Source organism: Coptis chinensis, chromosome 6 (assembly GCF_015680905.1).
Source record: "Coptis chinensis isolate HL-2020 chromosome 6, ASM1568090v1, whole genome shotgun sequence".
Lineage (NCBI taxonomy): Eukaryota > Viridiplantae > Streptophyta > Magnoliopsida > Ranunculales > Ranunculaceae > Coptis > Coptis chinensis.
Window position 1 is genome coordinate 71,792,394 of NC_141461.1, and position 13,289 is coordinate 71,805,682.

The window sequence follows — 13,289 nt, forward strand, 5'->3', positions numbered from 1 at the left end:
GCCCACACTCTCATTTCTTCTATTCCTTAGTTATAAAATTCATCCATATCCACCATTTCTTCTACTACCATCCATTTTCTCACAATCATTCATTGGGCCACCCTTCCATTGGAGGAAAAAGAAGACTTTGCATGCTAGGTTAGGTTCTAGAAACATTCGTATTCACTCTCATTCCGCTACGCCACGTCATGGGAAATCATGGTGCTTGATTATGTTTGGATATGTTTTCTGTGATAATTATTTATGGCAAGATCCACAACTATTTCGGTTGTTGATATATGGTCAACTGTTGGTTATTTATATATATATTTATTTGATAAAGTCTCGAGAATCTGACTATAAACGACTCATTTTCTTCTTCGATGTACTCCATTCCACTCTTATATTTTGGTACTGCACCATTAAGATAATCGGGCCCTCCTTTTGGAGTGTGTGGCTGTAAGTATCGGATCCTAAGTCCATGTTTAACATAATTCACGTTTTCCACTCTTACATATTTTCTCGGTTTTTGAGTCATGTTTCTCTATGGTGTGAACTATGTCTTTATTGTTTTATTGTTTTCCCTTATATTAATCCGTATTCATAAAAGTAAAAAAATAAAGAAAACCATAAAAATTGTAATCTAGCAAGTCTCGGGAATCTAACTTTAAATGACCCACGTGTTTAAACAAATTTTCTAAACCCTGTTTTCAAAATTTGTTTGGGGGTGGAGTGTTGGTCTTTCTATTCTTGTTCTCTCAACTTCCTATTCTTGTTATTTATGCCGTTTAGTCATATTTTGATTCGGGTTGACACTATCTATGAATTTGGATTCCTTTTGCTCTCATAACTTATATCATGCACGCACTTTGAGGTATTTTCTATTTTCTTATATGTCAACCACGGTTAGATTTGAGTTTTTTTATAAATCATTGAATTTTACTCTCTTTGATGATCATTTTCATAGCTCATTTACAAAAATCAGACAGTTAACGAATTGGGAATCTTAGTTTTAATTTTACGCGGATTAGGACGGAATGGGTATTTTGAAATTTGTTCTGGGCTTGGGCCCAACAGGTTAAACCCCACGCGTTTAAACCCCTTCGTGTTCTTCATCTTCTCCACGCCTCCAAAAATAGTTAGAACCATAAATATATATATATATATATATATATATATATATATATATATATATATATATATATATCCAAAAAGCCATGCGCCCCACTCCAATATTTTTCAAAAGAGTTCAATTAAACCTCTTCCCCACCAGCATTCACCCCAAATTTGAATTCCAAACCCCAATGGCTTCTCAAAACCGAAAAATTCTTCCGGAACAAGCTTTCACTACAGACCATTTTACACTCTTTTACAGTGATGAGATGATTAGTAGGACATGGCGGAAGTTGTGGTATTCGACAAATGATTTTTATCACACCGATTTGGTGTTGAATTTCTATAAGAATAGGGAGATTTTTGTGAAGGTGAATGGTACGAGGAGAGAAGTGTGTACAGCTATGTTGTCTAGGATTCTGGGTGTTGAGGCAAGACACAACCTCGTAATCACAATGAAGGAGTCGCAGTGGGGTGGGATCAAGACATTGATGAAAGAGACTGTATTAGAAGGACAGTACAATGCGAAATCACATTGTGTTCGACAGTCATCTCTGAGAACCAACTAGCTGGCTGTAGCTCAGTGGCTTGGTAAACACATCATTGGCACCTCGAAAGTCAGTGACATCGGCTCGTCTTGTCTGCACGTTCTTTGGGTCCTTCAAGAGAAGAGGTATAGGTTTTGCATCCTCGACTTTGTGATTGCTGAGCTTAGAGGCGTTGGAATATATAATGCACCCTTCCTTGTTTTGATTACTAAAATCATGCTGCATTTTGGAGTTGTTCTGAAAACTCAATGGTTTATGTTAAAGTTGCATGCAAATGCAAAGATTTATAAAGACTGTACTCAGAAGACGTGGCGGTTGCCTGAGGATAGGGTGTTGAGACTAAGTTGGAGGATGATGATGATGAGGAAGACACGGCATGTTTTGAGGTCGATGCCTTGGAAAAGGCTACTTTTGATATAGAACGCATGGCATTGCTACATCGGGGCCTGCGTTCTCTTAATACCATTTGTGAGGATCTGCAAATTAGGTAGGTTAACATCCATCAGAATTTTGAGGAGCTCAGTGCTAGTAACCGGGAGCTCCTGGCTAACATGGAAACCCTAGTCCAGTGTGATAAGGAGCGTGAGGACTCCATGAACGCATATATAGCTGGACAGCGGAAGTTCCAAGTAGAAGTTCTATGACGCTTGCCACCTTATCAGAGTTCTACTTCTGACGATTCTGTGAGGCATGAGCGTCATCGACGCAGGACTGATGACTCTGGCCCATCCTCATCTCGTGGCTAGTAGTTTAGTTGTATTGTGTTTAGTACATTTCCCTATTTTTAGTAGAATTTAATTCTTTAGTTGTTTAGTTAAGTAGTTAATTGTGGATTATGTAATTATTTTCGAATATTTGGTTGTTAGTTGAATTTCAAGTTTAATTAAATTTTTGTCCAGGCATGCTATTGTTTTTCACAGGCAATTCCTGAGCGCGCCCTTCACAGGCAATTCCTGAGCGTGCCCCGCGCCTTGGCCTTTGCAGCACTTCCACTTCTGATTTTTTTTTTGTGGGTTTTTCCGAGGTTGTTCCAGCAGTTCTAGAGTGTGTTTGTTTGATATGAAGTCTCATCCGATTATACCGGAGCAGTCTTTCGAGGATTTGTTTGCAAGCGACACCTATGGGTCTTGTTTCCATGACTTGATCATAAAGGCGGGATGGTAGCCTCTAACGGTAAGCTCTAATGAACTATATTCTCCTGCGCTTACTTCATATTTTTATGACCATTGTAAGTTTTTCTATCGCATGGATGGAGAAGAAGTGTTCTCCGTCACCATTGAGGATGAAATAGTAGATATAACCAAGTTCTGATTGGCGTTTGCTGTTGGGCTTTCTATGCCTGCTGAGATTCAAGACTCATGGGGCTATTTGGTTGATAATTTCTATGCCTACAACTATGATTTTTATATCTTACATGAGACCTATGGGGCCATAATTTTCCGTGTAGAGGACCAAGGGAAATATAACGTAGCCCTTGGTAGCTTGTCCCTAAACATGGGCACGGTGATGTTTTTTTATCATGCTAAACATACTAGGGGAATGACATTTTTCTTCTGCGAATGACGCCACTTGTGACATTTTCCTTGCTTTAGCTGAGGGACGTATGCTTTATAACCTTCCCCAGACCTTAGTGTCTAGTTTAGCCCGAGCCCATAGTATGAGGCATAAGTATTTTTTATGCCTGTCTTAGTTTGTCGTATCATGCTATGTTTCTTTCCTGCATTTTGTGCCCGTTTCACGGATTGGGTTGGGGTTGACATTGTGAGACCCACCAACTGCATTATACACTCATTCCATGCAATGACTTGGCCGGGGTGGAGGATATAACCTAATTGGGTTGCCCTTTACACCCCATCCGACCAAGTGACGCTTGACCGGTTAGCGATTGTAGATGATAAATGGCGTGAGGCCTGACAAATTATCATGGCATGGCAGGATGTCAAGGAACCTCAATTCTTTATTGAGGAGGAGGACGACGAGTAAATGCGGGATATGAGGTAAGTTTTATTTTTGTTCGTGTCTGCTTATGTCCCAAGCAATATACTTCTTGTTAACCCCATAACGGGCGGAACTCATATAGAGTTGCGTCTGTTTTTATTTATCTATATTAGTATGTTTTAAATTTGTTTTGCAGGTGTTCTTTAATTTTCACGAGTTTTCATGGTATTTCCTACCCTTCTTATTTTAATACTTTGAGGACAATGCATGTTCTTGTTTGGGGGTGGCATAGAAACACGCATAAATCAAGGAACCTATTAGGATAATACATGTATAATATGCACTTGTTTTATAGTAAAAAAATTCAAAAATTCAAAAATAAAAATAAAAAATTTATGCTATACACTTAGGAATATTGGTATTGTTTCTTTCTCTATGATGATAATAGTCTAGATATTTCACGTTAGTTCTTATATTATAATAGTTTTTAGAAATTTAGGTTAATATGTAGGTAATAATCATTGTATCTTTTTATAAATATATTGCATGAGTATCTATGATTGTTTGGTAGTAAGTTTCTGAAATCTAGGCTAGATTACTTATTCTACAAATCCTGTGAGAATATAGCCTAAAGCCTTATATGAGCGAAATATTTGAGAAATGAAATAAGGGAGAAGTAAATTCCGAATAGAGAAATCACGTCCACTTGCTTGATCATTATACCATATCCTAGGCGAGAATTTATACCCTTTTTGGATCGATATAGTCAGAAATTCAAACCTATATGAAATTATTTTCACTAGTCGCCCTTCTGAGCCTTTCATAAACCGCAAATCCATTACCCTTTTACAAAACAAAATAAAAATAAAAATCAGCCTACCCATTTTTGGATGAGTCTGAAAATAAAGATGAAATGAAGAATAGGAAAGAGAAAGACCTGTGAAACCAAGAATTGTTAGTTGCTTCAAATAAGAAAAAAAAGTTTTATCCAATGAAAATAAAATAAAAAGTTAGAACTTTAAAAACAAAATCAAATGAGTCAAAAGCCAAAAGAAAAAGAAAAAAAATGGTTAAGGATGGAAACAAAGTATAGAAGCAAATTAAGAACAAGGTTTTCTCTAGTTACATAATATGAAGACTCTATTATCTCAAACTGGTTCTTTTTGAATATCAATTTCCTTCATTCTTAAATCATCATCTAATCCCCGCAACACCTAATAAAAACCTCTAGCTCAATTAGGAATAGGTTAGTGATAGTTAGTAAATTGATTCTTAATTATCTATAGATGAATATAAACAACTAATGATCAACTACCTTATCAATATTATTCCTACTTTCAATTCATTATGCAATATATAGAGTACGAAATCGTTCCACTCCTAAACTACCAAGACTAAATAGAATCCAATTAATCAAACACAAAGAAACAATGGTGAGAGTAATATTATGTTGAGAATTTATACTACGAGATAATACTATCAATTGATCTTATACTAATATTAACTAAAGTAATTATTTATAGGTGAATCAAATATGGAGAAAACTAGAGAGAGATTGAAATCCACTTTTAATTTCTTAACATGCTATCATAGATTTGTATAGAAAACCCTAGTCTACATATTCTCACACAAGGCTAAAATATAAAGACTAGACCTTTAATGATCCCTAATTACTTTATACTATCTCTAGTCATAAACTAATTAGCATGAAAGAAAGCTTGTTCCTATTCTCATGGCAAACTCACTATTCTCTAGTTTAGGTTAAACTTTTCTTATCTCTAAGTCAAGAAAAGCCTAAACTTAAAACCGTAAACAACAAATCTATACTAACAAATCAAGTCCTCTCAAAGCTTCATTCAAACTCCCTCTAATGGGAGTTTAGCTTTGATTCATGGGACTACCATGAACAAAAGAATGAAAGGAAGACATAATGTAAAGAAGATATAATTGAATTGAATAAACTAAAACTTTTATTAATAGATTCTAATGGAGACTACAAACTAAACTCATAAACTAAAACTAACTTAAACTAAATAGGGAGGGAAAGAGAACCCTAATTTAAAACTAAACTAAAGAGGGGAGTAGCCAAGTTTTGTTTAGCCTTAAATCTCTTTATATAGGAGAGGGTTAGGTTTACAATTTCATGCATGGGCTTTGGAGCCATGTTTTGGGCCATGAAATCAAGCCCAAAATCTAATTACATATGTCCAAAACTTTCTCTGTGTGAAATTACTTCAATACCCCTTTTTGTCCACTTTTACTACTTTGATTGGATCAAGGCTTGGACCATTAGAAAGATCTTTCTGAGCCGGTTGTTTTGACATATAATAAGCCCAATTCTAAGGTCTGAGTCCAAAAATACGGCCTGCGGAAGTTCTATTGACTTTTCTGTTCTTTTTCTACCCGCATTGACTTTGACTTTTCAGCTTTGACTAGGCTTTAAAAAGGTTTTTTCTCCTTGAAACTTAGTCTTTAACCATAGAACTTTTTAGCAATCAACATTTGCACTTTTCTCTTGCAAAAGTGATATATTTCTTCACATATTTGACTCCAAGACCTGAAATACACAAAAACACGTAAACAATACTAACTCTTATTTATTATACACATAATTGGTCTAAATGTGATATTATTAATGTGATAAAAGCCCAAAACTACAGTTTTAACCCTTTAACAATATTACTTTTAGACCAATAATGTGATTAATAAGTAAGAGTTAGTACTATTATCGTACTCTTATGTATTTCAGGCATTGGAGTCAATTATGTGCAGAAATGTGTCTCTTTTGCGAGATAAATGAGCAAAGGTTGGTTGTTAAGAAGTTCTATGATTAAAAGTCACGATTCAAGGAGAAAAAGCCTTTTTAAAGCCCGTTCAAAGCTGAAAAGTCAAAGTGAACGCGGGCAGAAATAGCGCACAAAAGTCAACATAACTTCCGCAGGCTGTATCTTTGGACTCAGACCTCAGAATTGGTCCTACCATATATCAAAACGACCGGCTTAGAACGAGCTTTCTAATGATTTAGGAATTGATCCAATCGGAGGAGTATAAGTGGACAAAAAGGCTATTAAATCTATTTTTAATATAAAACCCCTTTGTGGATTGAAGTAACGAGGTTTTGGGCTCGATTTTATAGCCTAAAACATGGCTCCAAGCCTATGCACGAATTTGTAGACCTAGCCTCTTCTATATAAAGAGGACTAAGGCCAAACTCTTACAGACACTTAGTTAGTTTTAATTACTATCCTAGATTAGATCCATAATATAGATTAGATTTAATTAATTAGTCAGTACTTAGTTTTAATACAGTTTTGAATCATTAGACTCTTTCAATTAGATTAATAAAACAATTATTTTTCTTTCAATAATGTTTTGTTCTTATTGTTCTTATTCTATAAATGATAGTTTGATGAATCAAAGCTAAACCTCCATTAGAGGGGTTTGAGGAAGCTTTAATGAAAACTTGATTGTGTTAGTGTAGATATAATTGTGATAATCTATTTCACTCTAGAAAGTAATTAGTTCACCATGAGAATGGGTTTAATTGTTTCACATGCTAATTATTAGTTGGTAGAGATTGTCATGAATAATTAGGGATTAGAAAGACCAAATCGTTATGTGAAAACGTTACGATTCAGATTACAACAAATCTATGCTAGTTTATTAAGTCGAATTCGAGGTGGAATCAAATCCCCCTAATTCCTTCCCATATTCACATCGTAGTATTGAATTGTCATAGTTTGATTTATAACATCTTGATTAGTTAATTCACCATCTTAGTTAAATTTCAAATCCATTACTCTCATCGTTTTGTTAGAATTAATGAACTAGGAAATATTACGTTTAGACGAACTAGGAGTGGAATGAATTATCTACTCCAAATATTGCATTGATAACGAGAGTAGAACTTTGATCAATATAGCGTAAATCTCATTTAGTTTTACTTATTCATAGCATAACTAGTTAAGAGTAGGTAAAACTATAATTTTTACATTTTATCAAATGGCATCTTTGCCCATCTTAGTTTTGTTTAAATTCATTTTCTTTAGTATTGTTAATCCTATCAAAATCCCATTAAACCCACCCACCCTTGTTTGGTTCTAACTATGTTTGTTTGGCTTAGAAACTAATTTTTTTTCGCAGGAATACAAAAAGCGTGCCATGCGCCCTTCTTAGCCAAATTCTAAGCGCGCCCCGCACTAAAGTGCCTGGACATCGTCCAAGGAAAGAGCGCACCCTGCACCCATTTCAGACAAAAAAGAAGCGTGCCCCTCACTAAAGTGCCTGGACATCGTCCAAGGCAAAAGCGTGCCCCACGCCCTTGTTAGGCAAATTTCGAGCGCGTCCCGCACCCTCTTCTGAATAAGCCCGATTTCACAGGTTAGTTAAAACTTTCATTTTTTCAAGTTATTCAGTGTTGCTATCTACTTGAATACACTAAAATCGCGTATACAAGACGCTATTCAAACGCGTAGCAAGGAGACATTCAGGTACTCCTTCTTCCACTCCTCGCCTCTCCTGTTAGAGGATTTATTCTAGCATATCAGGGTTGTTTTGACTGTTGTCGTGTTTCTTTAATATTGGACTTAGCCTTGCATGAGATTAAGGTCAGGTAAGGAAAAAACGACTAACGTAATCTATCGTGAACGTCAACACACACACCTATCTAGTATACTACACACTACATCTGAAATAATGGCTGAAGAAAGAGAGACTCCTCTCTCTGACTTTTACAAAGCCCTGAACGACAGCCCTAAGTCTTGGATCGTTCTTGCAGACCCAGTGGGGGATTTCCGAATCCCCCCGAATATATTTAATTTGTTACCAGTTTTTTATGGGTTAAACCATGAGAAGCCTTATCAGTATATGCATAGGATTGAACAAGTTCTTACCATATTTTATCATCCTACGGTAGGCGCGAACAAATTAAACCGGGGTGTTTCCTTTCACCCTAGCCCGATAAAAGGCGTCTTGGTTAACTGCCCAAGCGCCTAATTCTGTGGACTCATGGGCCAAACTTGTTCAATTGTTTATGGAATAGTTTTACCCACCATTGAAGACAGATGAAATTCTTTACAAGATTCATTTTTTCTGCCTGAATCCTCATGAATCATTTTCAGAGGCCTGAAATCGTTTCACTGATCTTCTTATATAATGTCCACACCATAACCTAGCGAAAGACACGTTAGTTCGTGCCTTTTTCAAGGGACTTTTACACCATCACAAAGAGGTTCTTGATATAATGAATGGGGGTAGCATCCTCAGTAAAGGAGCGTTAGAGGCTTATAGGTTTTTAGAAGTTCAAACAAAGCGTAATAATAACTGGGGAGTAGTGGCGATATCCCCCGCTCCGCTAGTTCTTCTTCAACAGTTAAGGCTGCCGGTATGTTTGAGATTAAACCTGATCCTGAGCTTAAAACTTTAATCGAATCTCTCACTAAAAATGTAGAAACTATTTCTGTTCAACAAAAATCTACCACTGTCATGAATGTCAACTTTATTCCATGTAATTCCTGTTTGAGTCTTGAGCATCTCGACTCTTATTGTCCTCTCGCCTATGAACAACAACCATCACAACCATATAATATTTGCTCCATCAATAGCTATCCTATTCTTAACGCCCCTTGGAGACAAAATCCCAACTTCAGTTGGAGAAATAATCAACAAGTTACACCTCTAGGGTATAATAATCAAAATGTTAGGCCAGCAAACAATTACAACCAAGCTCCACCACGACAAGGACAAGGACAAGGTAATTATAATAATTATAACAATAATAATTGTAATGCTAATAGAGGTATCGTTCCGGTAAATAATAACTATCACAACCCACCCATTAATAATCAACGTGACATAGTTCCTGTCACACAACCTATAACAGCCACTCATCCAAAACTGGATCATTTCGACACCTTTATGCAAACCCAATAACAGATTTTATAGTCCATCCAACTTTCCTTATAGCAGTTAACTCAAGAGAAAGTATAACCAAAAGGTGTGTTTCCAGGTCAAGCGATACTTAATCCTAAAACACCAAATACAACCTTTGAGGTAAGCGGTAATACTAGTAATGAAAATAGAAACGTAGGTGAGTTAAATGCTATCACCACTCTCCGTTCTGGCAAAGTGGTTGATAACGCCGTAAATATGCCCATTGTTACACCACCAGTAGTCATAACAAATGAAACATTACTAGATACCGAAATAGAAATTGGACATCCTACCCTTGTAGAGGTACCAGTTAAATCACAACCTAAGAAACAAAATGTCAAGGTTAAACATCCGGTTGATCCATATGCTAAATATAGAGAGAAAACACCGTTTGCCCAGAGGCTAGCCATGTTAAATAAAGATACAAATTTTGACGAGATTAGGGAAGTTTTTAAAAATCTAACGATAAACTTACCTTTTCTTGAAGCAATTAAAACGTTACCACAACATGCTAAGTTTCTCAAAGAGTTGTGCACTACTAGGCGTCAGACAAATATTCCTAAAGACACATTTTTAACTGAATTGTTTCCAACTTTATCCGAACATAATGGAATTGTTAAGTATAAGGACCCTGGTCGTCCTACTATATAATGCACCTTAGGGGATACCCATACGATGACTGCGCTATTAGACCTGGGGGCGAGTGTTAACTTACTCCCTTATTATTTATACAAACAAATAGGTCTACAGAAGATGCAACCGACTAAAATGACATTGCAATTAGCTGATCGGTCTATTAAGTATCCTAAGGGTGTGGTTGAAAACGTGCTTGTTAAGGTTCAGGATTTCGTTATCCTCGATACAGAAGTCGCTAACGACTCTACTCCTATCATTTTAGGGCATCCTTTCTGGGCAACTATCAACGCGCTTATAAACTGCCGCGATGGTTCGATGTCCATGTCTTTTGGCCATCTTTCTGTTGAGGTAAATGTTTTTAAAATGATGTAATATTTACCAGATTCGTCTATAGATGGGGAGGTTAGCATGATCGAGAGCTTAGATCAAGACTATTTTAATAACAAATTTCTAGAAAACCAGATGCATAAATCCTTTTCTTTCGGAAGTTCAGATTTTGACGATGACTCCTACGTAGAGGAAGTCAACGCTCTTTTCGAGTCTACACCTATCTTAGATCCTTCTGTAGCTCCATCTACCGAGTATGAAGATTTGATACCTAAACAAGTCTTCACTATTCATGATGAGGAACCTCCAGAAGCCTTTATCGACACTCCTCCCACATTTATCCTTTAACCTCTTCCTTCTGAGTTGAAGTATATTCAACTTGATCCAGATGGTAGTCATCCGATAATTATATCTTCTTTGTTGTCTGCGGATGAAGAGGCACGTTTGATTAGGGTAATTAGGGAATATCGTTTCGCGATTGGTTGGTCCCTAGACGACATTAAGGGGATTGACTCTAATGTATGCACACATCGTATCCATTTGGAAGATAATGCAAAGATTTCTCGCAAACCTTAGCGTCGCTTTAACCCTGCCATGAAAGAGGTGATCAGGAAAGAAGTCTTACGGTTACTCGATGCGGGTATCATATATCTCATTTCTGATAGCGAATGGGTAAGTCCCATTCATGTAGTTCCTAAGAAATCGGGGGTTACCATCGTGCGTAATGCTAAGGGTGAATATGTTTTCACACGTGTCCCTATAAAATAGAGGATCTGTATTGACTACAAACGTTTAAATGCCATGACACAAAAGGATAATTTTCCTTTACCTTTTATAGATTAGATGCTCGGATGTCTTGCTGGTCATGCTTATTATTGTTTTTTAGATAGCTACTCTAGCTATTTTCAGATTATTATTGATATTCATGACCAAGAAAAGACTACCTTCACATGTCCTTTTGGAACATATGCCTATAAATGAATGCCTTTTGGCCTTTGTAATGCTCCTGGTACCTTCCAGCGGTGTATGCTTCATATCTTTAATGACATGGTCGAGCGCTTTATGGAAGTTTTCATGGATGATTTTTCTATCTATGGAGACTCTTTCACTGACTGTCTGTCTAACCTGTCTAAGGTTTTGACATGGTGTGAGGAAAAGAGTCTGGTGTTAAATTGGAAAAAATGTCACTTTATGGTTAAAAAAGGAATAGTGCTAGGTCATATTATATATAGTGACGGCATAGAAGTAGACAAGGCCAAATTAGATAAGATAGCGTCTCTACCTCTACCACGAACTGTCTGTGACATTAGAGCCTTTTTAGGCCATGCAGGTTTTTATAGGCGTTTTATCAAGGATTTTTCAAAAATAGCTAGGCCTTTAACCAATTTGATTTTAAAGGATGCCATCTTTGATTTCAATTATAACTGCAAACAGGCTTTTGAAATTTTAAAAGCCGCTTTAACATCTGCACCGATCATACAGCCTCCCGATTGGTCTAAACCATTCGAACGTGTGATGCTAGTGATTATGATGTTGGTGATGTGTTGGGACAGAAACTAGATAATAAGTCCACTGTTATTTATTATGCTAGTAAAACTTTAAATGATGCTCAAAGAAATTATACAACTATGGAAAAAGAATTTTTAGCTGTCGTTTATGCTTTAGATAAGTTTCGTCCTTATTTGGTTGGTACTAAGACTTTAGTTTACACGGACCATGCAGCCCTTAGGTACCTTCTCGTAAAGAACGATGCTAAACAGAGATTGATCCGATGGATTCTTCTCCTGCAAGAGTTCACCTTAGAAATTAAGGACAAAAGAGGGGTCGAAAATGTAGTTGCCGACCACTTATCTAGACTAACAAATGACGATGATAGTGATTCTAAGTCCATAGCTGACTCTTTTCCTGATGAGCATCTGTTTGCTATTTTTTCTGCACCATGGTATGCTAACATTGTGAATTATTTAGCTTCTGATATTATTCCTGATGTTTGGTCAAGAAATGAACGTAAGAAGTTCTTACCCAGAGTTAAGCTATACTACTGGGATGAGCCCTACCTTTTTAAGTATTGTGCGGATCAGATTATTCGTCGTTGTATTCCCTAGTGGGAGTATAATAATGTTCTATCTTTCTGCCATGACAAAGAGTGTGGTGGCCATTTTAGTGGTATGAAAACAGTTGCTAAAGTTCTTCAATGTGGGTTTTATTGGCCTACCCTTTTTAAAGATGCCCAAGTGCATTGCAAGACGTGTGTTCGTTGCCAACAACTTTGGCGAATCACTAAACATAATATGATGCCATTAAATCCCATCATGGTAATAGAAATTTTTGATGTATGAGGCATTGATTTCATAGGTCCTTTTCCTATTTCCCACAGTTTTATTTATATTCTTGTTGTCGTGGACTACGTGTCTAAATGGATAGAAGCCATGGCTTGCCGTAGCAATGACCATAAGACAGTTGTGTTTTTTGTTAAGGAATACATTTTCTGTCGGTTTGGCATTCCAAAAGGCATCATTAGTGAGGGCGGAACACATTTTTGCAACAAAGTTGTTACTTCTCTAGTTAAAAAGTACGGAGTTACCCATAAGATGGCAACTCCTTATCATCCACAAACTAGTGGCCAAGTAAAAGTCTCTAATAGGGAAATTAAAAAAATATTAGAAACAACAGTAAATCCTAATAGGAAAGATTGGTCTAAGCGTCTAACTGACGCCTTATGGGCGTATAGTACTGCTTTTAAAACTCCTATAGGTATGTCTCCTTTTAGACTTATATTTGGAAAACCTTGTCACTTGCTGGTTGAATTGGAGCACC